Below are 12,032 nucleotides of genomic sequence, written 5' to 3'. Positions count from 1 at the left end.
GACCAGTTTCTCTTTTAGTGTATTTTCCTTTCAACTAAGTTTTTCTAAGTAACTGCACTTTTCTGAATTTAGCTGCATGTTTTTTCAGACAATGTCCACTCTGGAGCTGATAACAGTAGCAATGGTATGCAGAAGAGTCCCAGGTTTAGACTTATTGCTATGGTAGCCAAGGTTACTGATAAATTTTGCACATTCCATAAGTGAAAGGGTCATATTTGCAAGGAGGGGCAAACAGAACAGATGACTAAAACTGACCGAGTATTCCATCCCATACACGTCATACACCCTATAAAAATGAGAGATCACAAGGGTCTCGCTCTTCTTTGACCATGGTTGGCATCTGAGGAGCACCCTGCCTGTCGTGCCTGCGATCCGAGGCCTGGTTCCAGACCCTGCATCCCTGAATCCAGTTCCGGTTTGCTGCGGAGTCTAGCCCAGGACTTCCAGGTGCCTGCCCTGCAGCTGCTGGAGCCGTGCTGGCTCCGCTGCGGGCAATGCTATACTGCCCCGGGAAATTCAAGATTGGTTTTGTATATTTTGTATCATTTTATCTGTTTATTAGTAGCATTAGTAAAGCATTTTTAACTTTTTCCAACTGGCAAGTCTCTCCCTTTTCCTCCTCTTCCCTTTCCTTAGTGGGGAGGGTGGTGGTGGTGGGGTAACAGAGAGCATCTGCCATGGTTTATTGTCACCCTGCAGTAAACGGTGACAATACATAAATAGCCACCACTAGAATAACAGTCATGCACATCATACACATAAACATAATCTGTATAACTCAAACAGGTTGGACTGACTGCAGTCGCTGTCTCTACACAGGCAAGGAACCCCTAAAAAAGCCAAGGGGAATTGCTCCAGAGCCAATAATTGTGTTGCACAGGTGTCTCTGACCCAGGGGCTATCGGTAACAATAGCTGCTGTGTGGACTTCACCTGCTGCCTCAACCAAACTTGCCCCCATCTCCTAAAAGGAATTGTGTTATACGGGTCTCTCCAACCCGGGGACAATAGCTGCTGTCCAGAAGATGGATTTTCACCTGCTGCTTCAGCCAAACTTGCCCCCCACCTCCTCCCTGTTACTAAGGACAATGAAGAAGAGCATGCCCAGAAGCTCGCCAAGGGTCCTGAGGTCACCCAATGGACCAGAAAGAGACCCCTGAACGCAAGGTGACGCAGGCACAGATGGGTCCTGGCAAGTAAAGCAGGGACTTTTTGGGCCTGTGCAGTTAAGCCTGGATTGTGAAACAAAGGTGGAGATTGACCTCAAACAATGGGAATGAGGGGCGGTGAAGAAGCATAAAAGATGACTCCCGACTGGACATTGTTAAGATCTTCCCACCAGAGGATCCCGGATCACAACACAGGACTGGCAGGATTCTACGGGACCGGAGACCAGAGGGACGCCTTTGGGAGTCATTGGTGGTAATTAAAATCCTCTTTTCCCTTTTTTTTCTTTCCCTTTTTCTCTACTCTATTGCGTGCTGCTTTACAGGCAAAATGATAAAGTAACACTGTTTGATTCAATTATAACCCCTTGGCATTTTGATTGCCTTAATTTTGCGCTTCGAGATCAAAGTAAACGAACCATCACGAGTCCATCACCGAATGGACCGTGCCATTAAATTGGCATCACGGATAGGATTCTGGGAAATAGAGGAGTGCAGGTAGTGTAGAGGGCTCTGTCTCTTGGAATCAAACCAAAAGATCTCAAAGTGCAAAAGGGGTGTTGCTCTCATGTTGATGAGAATTGTCTGCTAGGGAGAGTGAAGGGTCAATCTTGTGTAACTAAGTTGAACCTTCCCATAGCAGATTTTTTGGCCCCTTCAACCACTTGGGTAAGAGAAGGGTGACACACCAGTTGCTGCGGTTTTTGTAACTAAGTTGTGCCTTCCTGAAGTAGGTTCCGCCCCTTCATAATAAGAATGATCGAAAAAGCTGATAATCAAGATTTTTGGTTAGTGAAAGATCAAGACTCGTTCTACACACTTTTAGCAAAGTATAGGACTCGACCCTCCGTACCTGGAGAAGACTGGGCTCGTGGTAATTGGGCTGATTTACAGAGTGTAGTAGACCGAGTGATTTCTTTACAGACTAAGTCTAAGTTTAGATCAAATAAAGATAAAGCTGTAGTCTGTGCTGTCCTAGGAGCTAGCCTAGTAGCAGCGATTGAAGATCGCCTCAGGTGATGTAGTAATGAAAGCAAAATTATAGAATCCCTTGAAAATCTAGTGCAGGTTTTGCAAAAAACAACCTCCAGTTTAGGACAACAAGTAGAAAATTGTTTTCAACATTTAGAAAAAGAGAGGAAAGAAAACCACTCATTAAAAGCTACTCTAAAGGAAGAATGTTTAAAAAACACAGGAGTGCTGAGGCAGCAGGAGTTAGAGGAGAAAAGTATCCAACAAATAAATCAAATTTACCCTCAGAAAGAATTGGAGGAGATGGGAAAACGTTATGACGAATATCCACACGTGAGTCCCTTAGTGAAAACAGAATATTTTCATGCAAATGAGGGGGATGCTGACCCTCACATTACAACTAAGCAAACACCTTACACTGCCACTGAGCTGGCCAAACTAAAGAAAGAGTACAGCCACCTTCCTAAATAATCTGAAACTGAATACATGTGGCATGTATCCCTAACTGGGGGAGACCAAATTCAGTTAAGTGAACAAGAAGCTAATGGTTACTGGGGGCACGGAGTTTTCTTAACAAGTGGTGACATGCCCCATGGTCCCTAACCCATCAAGCTGCTTATTGGGCTGGAGGGCTAAACCCTTTAGACGGGGGAAAGCCCTTGGCAATCACTGGCACACCTGATCAATTGTTAGAAAGTGTACACAAATCAGCCTGCTTACAAATGATACATAAAAAGAAATTAATTCCCAAATGTGAATTCCCAATGATGTTGCCAGTGAATCCAGACATGATGACTGATGACTCCCTTGATAAGGGGACTTCCAGAGTCACTTAAATCTACTGGGATTAACCTTCAAATGACAATCACATTAATGAGCCCAGTAGAAAGGTTGGAAGGTGTGATTAGAAGCCAGGGTAACAGAAATGGGAACCAGAGAGATGGAGCTAATACTAGCATAGATTCCCCCTTCACCCCTGCCCCGACTTCCCCCAACCAACCAAATACTCAAAAGGTGTGGACATGAGGGGAAGTAGCACAAGAACTGATAGATTATAGTGGGAAATATGGCCCAGTAAAAATCCTAGAAGAACCGTTGAGAGGAATCCGTCATACTGAAGTCAAGAATCTGCCCCTCTCTACCAGTACTGCTGCTGCTATCGGTGCCCCAAGAAAGGAGCATCCGTACATTAAAACAGGAAAGGGAGAACAACCAAAGAACTGACAACAATGGTGATTTTTGGGAATTAAAAAGGGAGTTCCCAGAGATATAATGGAGGGCTTACCCCTTGATAAACTTAGTAAACTAGTATCAAGGTGGCAAAATCCAAAAGAACATTCACAGACCGTGAAAGAAGTCCTACCTGTTATACCTTCAGCTCCCTCCCCCACCGAGGATGAAAGTCTCTCCCAGAAACAGGAAAACTAGAACCTCCATTCCCTAGTAGTGAGCGGAGGAATGGAGGATGGATTTATATCTGACAGCTCACACATACTAGAGGGGGAGATTTATTGATCACGGCTATAGTGGGTCCTAAGCGTGCACCTGTAACCTTTTTGATTGACACCAGTGCACAGATTTCTGCTCTAAGCGAAGTAGATGCTGGAAGGTGTGGAGTTTCTCCCTTGAGGTGACGTTTTTGCGTCCTTAACGCTTTAGGGTCGACAGAAGTTATGAAAGTTGTTTGAGTAAAATTGTTATTGCTGGGGAATGAGAGCACAGTCATTATTGAGATGGTGATTGGAGACATTCCAAACAGTTTGCTAGGTATGGATACCCTCAAAGGCAGACAGTGGGAAGATTCAGAAGGATTGTTGTGGACTTTCGGAATGCTGCAGCTACATGTCAGACTACTGCAAACTGCACCTGCACGCCCATATAGCCAGGTCACAAACGTTAAGCAATACCCCCTTCCCCTGGGTGCCAAAGAAGGTATCAAACTGGTTATACAAGAAATGCAAGAACAAGGAGTGGTAATAAATACCCATTCTCCTTTTAACTCTCCAGTGTGGCCAGTTAGAAAACCCAATGGGACGTGGCGACTTACAATAGATTTTCAGCGGCTGAATGCCAACACCGATCCTTTAATCGCCGCAGTCTCCGATCTGGCTGAACTAATAACCATGATACAAGAAAAAGCTCATCCAATCATGGCAACAACAGATGTTAAAGACATGTTTTTTATGATACCATTGTGACCAGAAGACAGAGATTATTTTGCGTTCACCTGGGAAAGAAAACAATACACTTTCACCCAACTTCCCCAGGGGTACAAACATTCTCCCACATTAGCTCATCATGCTTTAGCCCAAGAGCTAGAAAAAATACCCAAACCCAAAGGCATAACTGTTTATCAGTACATTGATGATATTCTTGTAGGAGGAAATGAAATAATGAAAGTGGGGGCAACCCAACAGGATATAATTTCACATTTAGAAAATCTGGGTTTGCAAATTCCCCCTGAAAAGGTCCAAAAGCCCTCACAAGAAGTAAAATTTCTGGGAATCTGGTGGAAAGGAAGGATGACCTGCATCCCGCCGGACACCCTTGCTTCCTTAGTTCAGATCAAAATGCCTGAGTCAAAAAAGGGTTTGCAGCATGTTTTAGGGCTGTTGATCTTTCGGAGGAAACACATCTCAAATTTTTCCATCATTGCTAGACCTCTTTATGATTTTCTAAGAAAGGAGGTCAAATGGGAATGGACAGCTTCTCAGGAAGAAGCTATGTGATTACTAATTTTTGAAGCAACAGCTCATCAAGTCCTTGGTCCTATTCACCCTACAGACCCTTTTCAGGTTGAATGGGGGTTTGCTTTATCAGGCTTATCAGTTCATATATGGCAGAGAGGTCCTGAAGGTCCAACCCGACCTGTGGGATTTTTCTCCGGTGGTTTTAGGGATGCCAAAAAGAGAGACACTGCTTGGGAGAAAGGTTTGTTTGTTGTTAGTCTGGCTCTGGTAGAAGTAGAGAAGATTGCATGACAGCAGCCAATCGTATTAAGAGGCCCATTTAAAGTCATAAAAGAAGTCACTTCTGGGACCCCTCCCCCCGACAGGGTGGCCCAGAAGGCCTCAGTATGAAAGTGGTATGCTCAGATTGAACACTATTGTAACATTTTCTCGGTATCTGAAGGAGCTTTAAAAAATCTGGCTATACAAGAAATGGAGAGCTTGGACGATGACCAAGATAAACCTGCCTCAGTAATCCAAGTCGCACCTCCCTTTTCGCATGATTGGTCAGCTAGTGCTTGGTTTACTGATGCTTCTGCTAAAAGAGAAGGAAAGGTGTGGAAATACAGGGCAGTAGCACTCCATACCTCTTCCGATGAACACATTATAACAGAGGGAGAGGGTAGTGCACAAGTAGGTGAATTAATTGCAGTATGGAGTGTTTTCCAACATGAAGCATAAACTACTTCTCCTGTCCACATTTATACTGACTCTTATGCTGTGTTTAAGGGGTGTACCAAGTGGCTTCCTTTCTGGGAACAGAACGGATGGGAAATTAATAGGATTCCAGTGTGGCAAAAAGAAAAATGGCAAGAAATCTTTATTGCTAGAAAGGGAAACTTTGCTGTGGACTGGGTAGCTTCTCATCAGGTAGATGGGGGATCTGCAGGAGAATGGAATAACCAAGCTGATGAATTACCAAGACTGGCCCCTGTACAAAAGGACCAAATTTCAGAAGACTGGGAATGCTTGTTAGAATGGTTACATGTAAAATGCAAACACACCAGAGCTAAGGACTTGTATGGTGAAGCTCTGGCCCGAGGTTGGCCCGTCACCAAAGAAATGTGTAAAACCTGCATATCGGTCTGTGAACAATGTTGGAGACAGCTTGAAAGGCACCCTTTAGAAGATAACCCTCTACATTTAAGGGAGGGTAAAGGTTTCTGGGATGCCTGGCAGGTGTATTATATTGGCCCCTTTAAGAAATCAGGAGGTAAACATTTTGTACTGGTGGGGGTGGAAATAACATCAGGATTAGTCCAAGCTGAAGCTTTTGGCAAAGCTACAGGTGAAAACACTGTGAAAGCATTGTGAGAATGGTTTGGAACTTTTCCAAAGTCACAAGAAATACAGTCTGACAACGGTTCCCATTTCATCGCCAAAGTTGTACAAGATTGGGCACAAAGTGAAGGGATTAAATGGACTTTTCACACCCCATATTACCCACCAGCTAATGGAACTGTAGAAAGAACTGACAGCCTCTTGAAACGGCTTTTGAAACCTCATGAGGGTAACTGGGATACTCGTCTGTGGCAAGTTATCACAAGCGTAAATGACAGGTGGGGGGTAAATGGATGCCCCAAAATCACTGCTTTCTGCCCAAAAGCCCCTTCCTTGATTCCCTCTTTAAAGGGACCGAATGATTCCAAAGATCCAGCCCATTTCCCAGGACAACGAGTCCTGGTGGAACTCCCTACTGTGGAAAGCGTATCACTAGCATTGAAAACCCCTTTAAATGCAAATGCATGGGTAGCCTCTCATGCCCCGGGTAAGGAACACCAGATAAATACCCACTGGATAATTCCATAATTTTAATTATTTTTGCCTCGAGGAGGCAAGCCCTGTTTGTTTTCCTTTTGCAGGAGAACTCCGAGGGACACAGAGAATATCACGAATCATTCAAGAATCAAATCTGAAGGCTTAATTTGTCAAAATGACCAATAGTATAATTAGACTACTAATACTTTTCTGCATCTTCTCACCTACCCATAACCAAAAATACACTAAATGGCCTTGGTCCAAAGCTACTGTTATATACACTAGTTCTCTAGGACTGTATCCTGAAGACCACTTTCCAAGTTTAGCTACTATAGTAATACCTGATGATAAAGTGTATTGCCCATATGAATGGAAGTGGGATAGGAAGGATTGGGTTAGAGTCCTGAATGGTACAAATGGAGAAAAAATTAAAATAGGATGCAGAAAGGTGGAAGGATCTAACCATGAGAAAGCCTCTTCAATTACAGTTACTGGAAACCTTTTAGATCTAAATTCGACAACCAAAATTCACCCTAACATCTCAGCGAAACTCTGTGCCACTGCAGAGTGGAAATGTAATAAACAAAATTCTCTCATCTCGTGTTGTCGCCAAAAGTACATCGGCAACTATACCACCTTGGACCCAAGTACCAACAATGTGGAGATTACTAAATCCTGCAAGGATGCAGAAACTGATTGTTGGTGCAACTTCACTTTAACAAGGACCATCCGGGTGGTGTGTAATTGGCGAAACAATCACGCCAACCGATCAGAACTACTAGGCCTAAAATTCAAATTTAAAATAAATGCTGTCGCCAAACCTCCAGTGACATTTGTTGCAATAGTCACCTATCACAACAAAGACAGCGTTTTCACACAATGACAAAAATAAAGCTTCACGCTCTTTTATGGTGGTCCAGGGTGTCAACTTCTCCATGCAATGTAGACTGATTACTGAATCCCTCACTGAACCAGTAAACAGCTATAGAATTGGACTACATGGCTCTACTCTATCATGTGAAAAACAAAGCCAAAATTGTTGGCTAAACTTTGTGGAGGGGTTTCTGTTAGATGGAGATTTATTGTTGAATTAGTCAGACCCAAAGGAATCTCAAGGCCACTTCGAAAAGCTGAAAACAGGACCTGCTGTGGGAGTGAGGCATTTCTACAATAACAGGGACTCAACAAGATGTAAATCAATGGACCTATCAGCAGTGAGATTCCAGCTCGTGAACATAGACAATATCCAATTAGCGAATGCATGATTGGAGCGTGGATGCGTGATCAGAAAATAGTTGCATATATAAGGAGGCTTGTTTCTGTAATAAACGGCTTTGCGTGATTCACATCGGAGTGCTGAGTCCTTTATCGTTCCAACAAAACTTGACTGCAATACAATATACTCATAAAGTAATGTGTGGTAAAAATAATACCAAACATTGGAGGGAACTCAGGATAGAGGTCGTGACACCTACCACCCAACCAATAGCTGTACCCGATCCGAAAATTTTTGAAATTGGACCATATGTGATCAAAAATATAGGCCAATAACAAATGTTGTTCAATCCAGAATGGTCTCTTAAGCGTGTTGAGGTGTTAATGCAAAATAAGGTTTCTGAGATTCAGCCAGCCTACTCTCCTTTCTTAAGGACCTCTTTCAAAGGGTGAACAACCTGACTGAGGAAACAAATTCCTAATAGAACACCGAGAGACCTAACTGGTGTGTTGGTGACAGGATTGGAAGTTCTAACTGGTATTGATTCAGAGATATTAATGAATAAATTGACTACTACAACTAGTGATTTGGCAAAATTGCAACTGCCCTTGAGGTCTTCCCTATTGGCTTTGGGAACTAACCAGTGACTGTTATAAAAAGTGTTACCAAAATGGGAAAAAGTAAATGTAAAAGACCATGAATTGATAATAGATGCACTTGGTGTGGTCCAAAATAACCTTTCTTTGGCAATCAGTTGTATTCAGGCACAACTGTGGATGCAATCACACCTTGATCATAAGAGAAGGTGAAGAAGGTGCTTTCCCTACTGAAATTCGGAAAATTGTTTGGGACAGTGCCAATGAATTTGAGAAAGAACTGCAGTCCTGGTGGACTTTGGTAAACTTCACTTATAACCCCATCACAAACACTGCCACGACCTTTGTGTTAACCATACACAATACTTCAATATACGTAATTTACGCTATCATTGCATTAGGATTGAACCACAACAGAGCTGTACTCTATCCTTTCGAGCACAGAGTATGGGCCTGAAAAGTGGATGAAAAATGGCAAACTGTCAATTTAGAATCTTGTATTGTGCGGGAACAGCAAGGATTCATCTGTGAAAGTAATACAATTAGTTCTCAAGACATTTGTCTGGACTCTGAGCAGAATGTTTGTCATTTTGAGGTTCGTCCTGACAATCGAGAAATGGTATTATGTTGGAGAATGGTTTGGAAATGGGGGACGTGGGTCTACGGAGCAGTTGTGTGAGTAGAGTCTAGATTTTGTCACATTCCTATACCTCTCTTGGGTTAAGATTTGTTAAGCAAATTGTAAGCTCAAATAACGTTTTCTGAGAATTCTGTTTAGTTGCATGTCCTACAAGAAGCTGCTTGGATGGTGCAGATCTGCTTGTGCAAGTGAGAAATCTACAAGGAAATTTCGAATGCTGTATTTCCACTAGTATTAGCAGCCAATGTTTCGATAAAGCAAATACTACACTTCTGAAACAGAACTTCGATCCAGTAAGGGACATCAATATCCAATAAATATGACAGACAAAATGGAGTTAGAAACTTTGAAGAATAAATTTATGACAACCTTACAGGCTGACTGCATTCAGTTAGATTTGCAGATTTGTCTACGAAATAACCTGTGTCTATTGTGGGACAGTATGATGAGATTGCTAGCAGATTGATATACCGACTGTTGTATACCAATTGTCACTCTGATCAAGAAAATGTAGGGAATGAATTTAAGTCTTAATAGGCCATGATCCTTTTGTCATATATGTACCAGTTGTGAAATTTAATTCTGATTTTTTTTTCATTTGTAATCTATGTCTTTGTAAATTGCACTAGCTGGTTTTCTTAACAGCACAACTTTTAGCATGCATAAATGTAAATTGCTGCAGAACCTGCAAGTCTCTAACATCAGGTCACAGACCATACTTGTATCTGGTCTGATCCTACATACTTGCACAGTTTTTGTTTATGGTTCAGGAAAGTCTCATAAAGCTGTAGTAGTTTGGTGTGAAGATAACGATTGGCATCATTCTGTAAAAACTATTGAAGGTTCAACCCAATTAGCAGAACTTAGTACAGCTTTAAATTACTTAGAGCTTTTTAAGGAGGAACCTCTAAATTTGATTTGTGATTTTGAGTACATAGTCAAGGTCCAACGCACGTATCTGATTCTGAACTTTTGTTTGTTTGTTTCTTGTTTTTTTTTTTTTTTAAAAAGGTGGGGGGAAGTACGGGAAACACCACAAAACCAATTGTCAAAATCATTGTATGTGATGAAATACTTTGCAAGTATGACCCAAAACCATGCTAAATCAGAAAGAACCTACATTAGTTATGGTCAAATCACTAGTCAATGGAAAAGGTCACATCAATTGATAACCTGGGGAAACGTTATGTTTGTGTCATTACAGGCCAAGGATCGAAGTGGATTCCCGCGAAGTGGGTCAAGCCATGACTAAATAAAGACAACAAAGATTCAATGGATGCAGATGGACAGGAGGGAGATAAGCTGTGAGGACTGTTTCAGATGTAAACCATGGATCCTAATTCAGTGTTATAAATGCTCACAGACCTGGAAGATAAATCGAAGTCAATCCATAAGGAAATTCAACAGCTTATGGACTACACCCAGAAGATTCAAGAAGATATAGGGCTTTTCGGCTTGGAGGGGTTAACAAACTGGCTAGGGTTAGAAGGGTGGTTTAAGAGCTTTTTACAAAGTGTGTTGCTTATCTTAGTTATAGTAGCTATAGGGTTATTGTGTTTAAGCTGTGCTCTCTCTTGCTTTAAAAGAATGTTTGAGCAAATAGTGAATCAGGCTCTGCTTGTACAAAAAGAAAAAGGGGGAAATGTTGGAGAATGGCTTGGAAATGGGGGATGTGGGTCTACGAAGCAGTTGTGCGAGCAGAGCCTATTCTGAAGGTCTTAGCATAAGTAGCAAGACTAGGCCGCAGTGAGAACCGCTGACTGTTTCAGTAAAATCAGCAAGGTCACTGAGACCTTCGCAGAGTTTCACAAACAGCTTTCAACAGCACAAGAATGTAGAATAAGCATAGCTAGCAGCTGCAAGTAGGAGGACCATGCAAATGTGACTGTTAGAGCTTAAGCCAATTAGTAGGTCACAGGTATGCATAATTATCGTGAACTGTATAAGTATATGCTATTTGGGCTAATAAATCAAACTATGCTTTATCACTCATATTGAGTCGACCTGCGTGTTCCTCCGCCTCTCAAAGTATTAGTGTATATTGGCAAAGGTTGTGTGTGCTTGAGGACTACTTGTAACTCTATATTAGTAGATAGAGTGATGGTAAATATTAGAAATAATTCAAATTTTTGTGTTTGTAATTTTGTTAAAATTACTGGATGTGATTTTTCTTATTTAACACCAGTCATATCTCATCAACTTATGCAATCTAATTACACACTGATTTATGAATTACTGCCTACATCTATCAGGATGAATCTCACATTGGTAAAGCAATTGTTGCAACACCAAGACTTGATCAAGATCTTTGAAGAAGTTTGAGTAAATGGACAGAAAACCTTGATAACTGTTCACCACAATGCTGAAGAAATTCACAGTGTGTTGAGAAGAGTAGAAAAAGACACAGAATATAAGTGGTGGGACATACTTTTCAGGTGGTCACCTACTGCTACAGGCATCCTGAACAAGTTGTGTCACCCCATTGTTGTTCTCTTGGTATTAGTTTTGATAGGTTTTGTTCTCTCTGCGGTATTGTATGTTTTGAATTGCAAAATGCTAAAGCGTTTGACACATTTGACATCTATACTTAATGCACACAATTTGTTTAGTGTGCCCTCCAATGGAGACATCCATAAAACCATTCATACAAAGCGGATTGCGTGCATATAAACCACTTTTCCTTTCCTTTTTCTTCCTCTATACTTTCTGTCTCTCTTTGAGGATCATGTTGCTGCCACGAGCTCCTGATAACAATGTTCAGTCACGGGGTGGTGTAAGAGTCGATCTGAAGATTTGTCTGAACATCACCATCAAGAACAGATGGACAATGACTTGGAGAGAGGCCCGAGGAGAATAATTGTGTTGCACAGGTCTCTCCAACTCGGGGGCTACTGGTAACAATAGCTGCTGTGTGGACTTCACCTGCTGCCTCAGCCAAGCTTGTCCCCACCTCCTA

Source organism: Patagioenas fasciata, chromosome W (genome assembly GCF_037038585.1).
Source record: "Patagioenas fasciata isolate bPatFas1 chromosome W, bPatFas1.hap1, whole genome shotgun sequence".
Lineage (NCBI taxonomy): Eukaryota > Metazoa > Chordata > Aves > Columbiformes > Columbidae > Patagioenas > Patagioenas fasciata.
The sequence above is the reverse complement of the archived record's forward strand: the minus strand, read 5'-3'. Positions refer to the sequence as shown.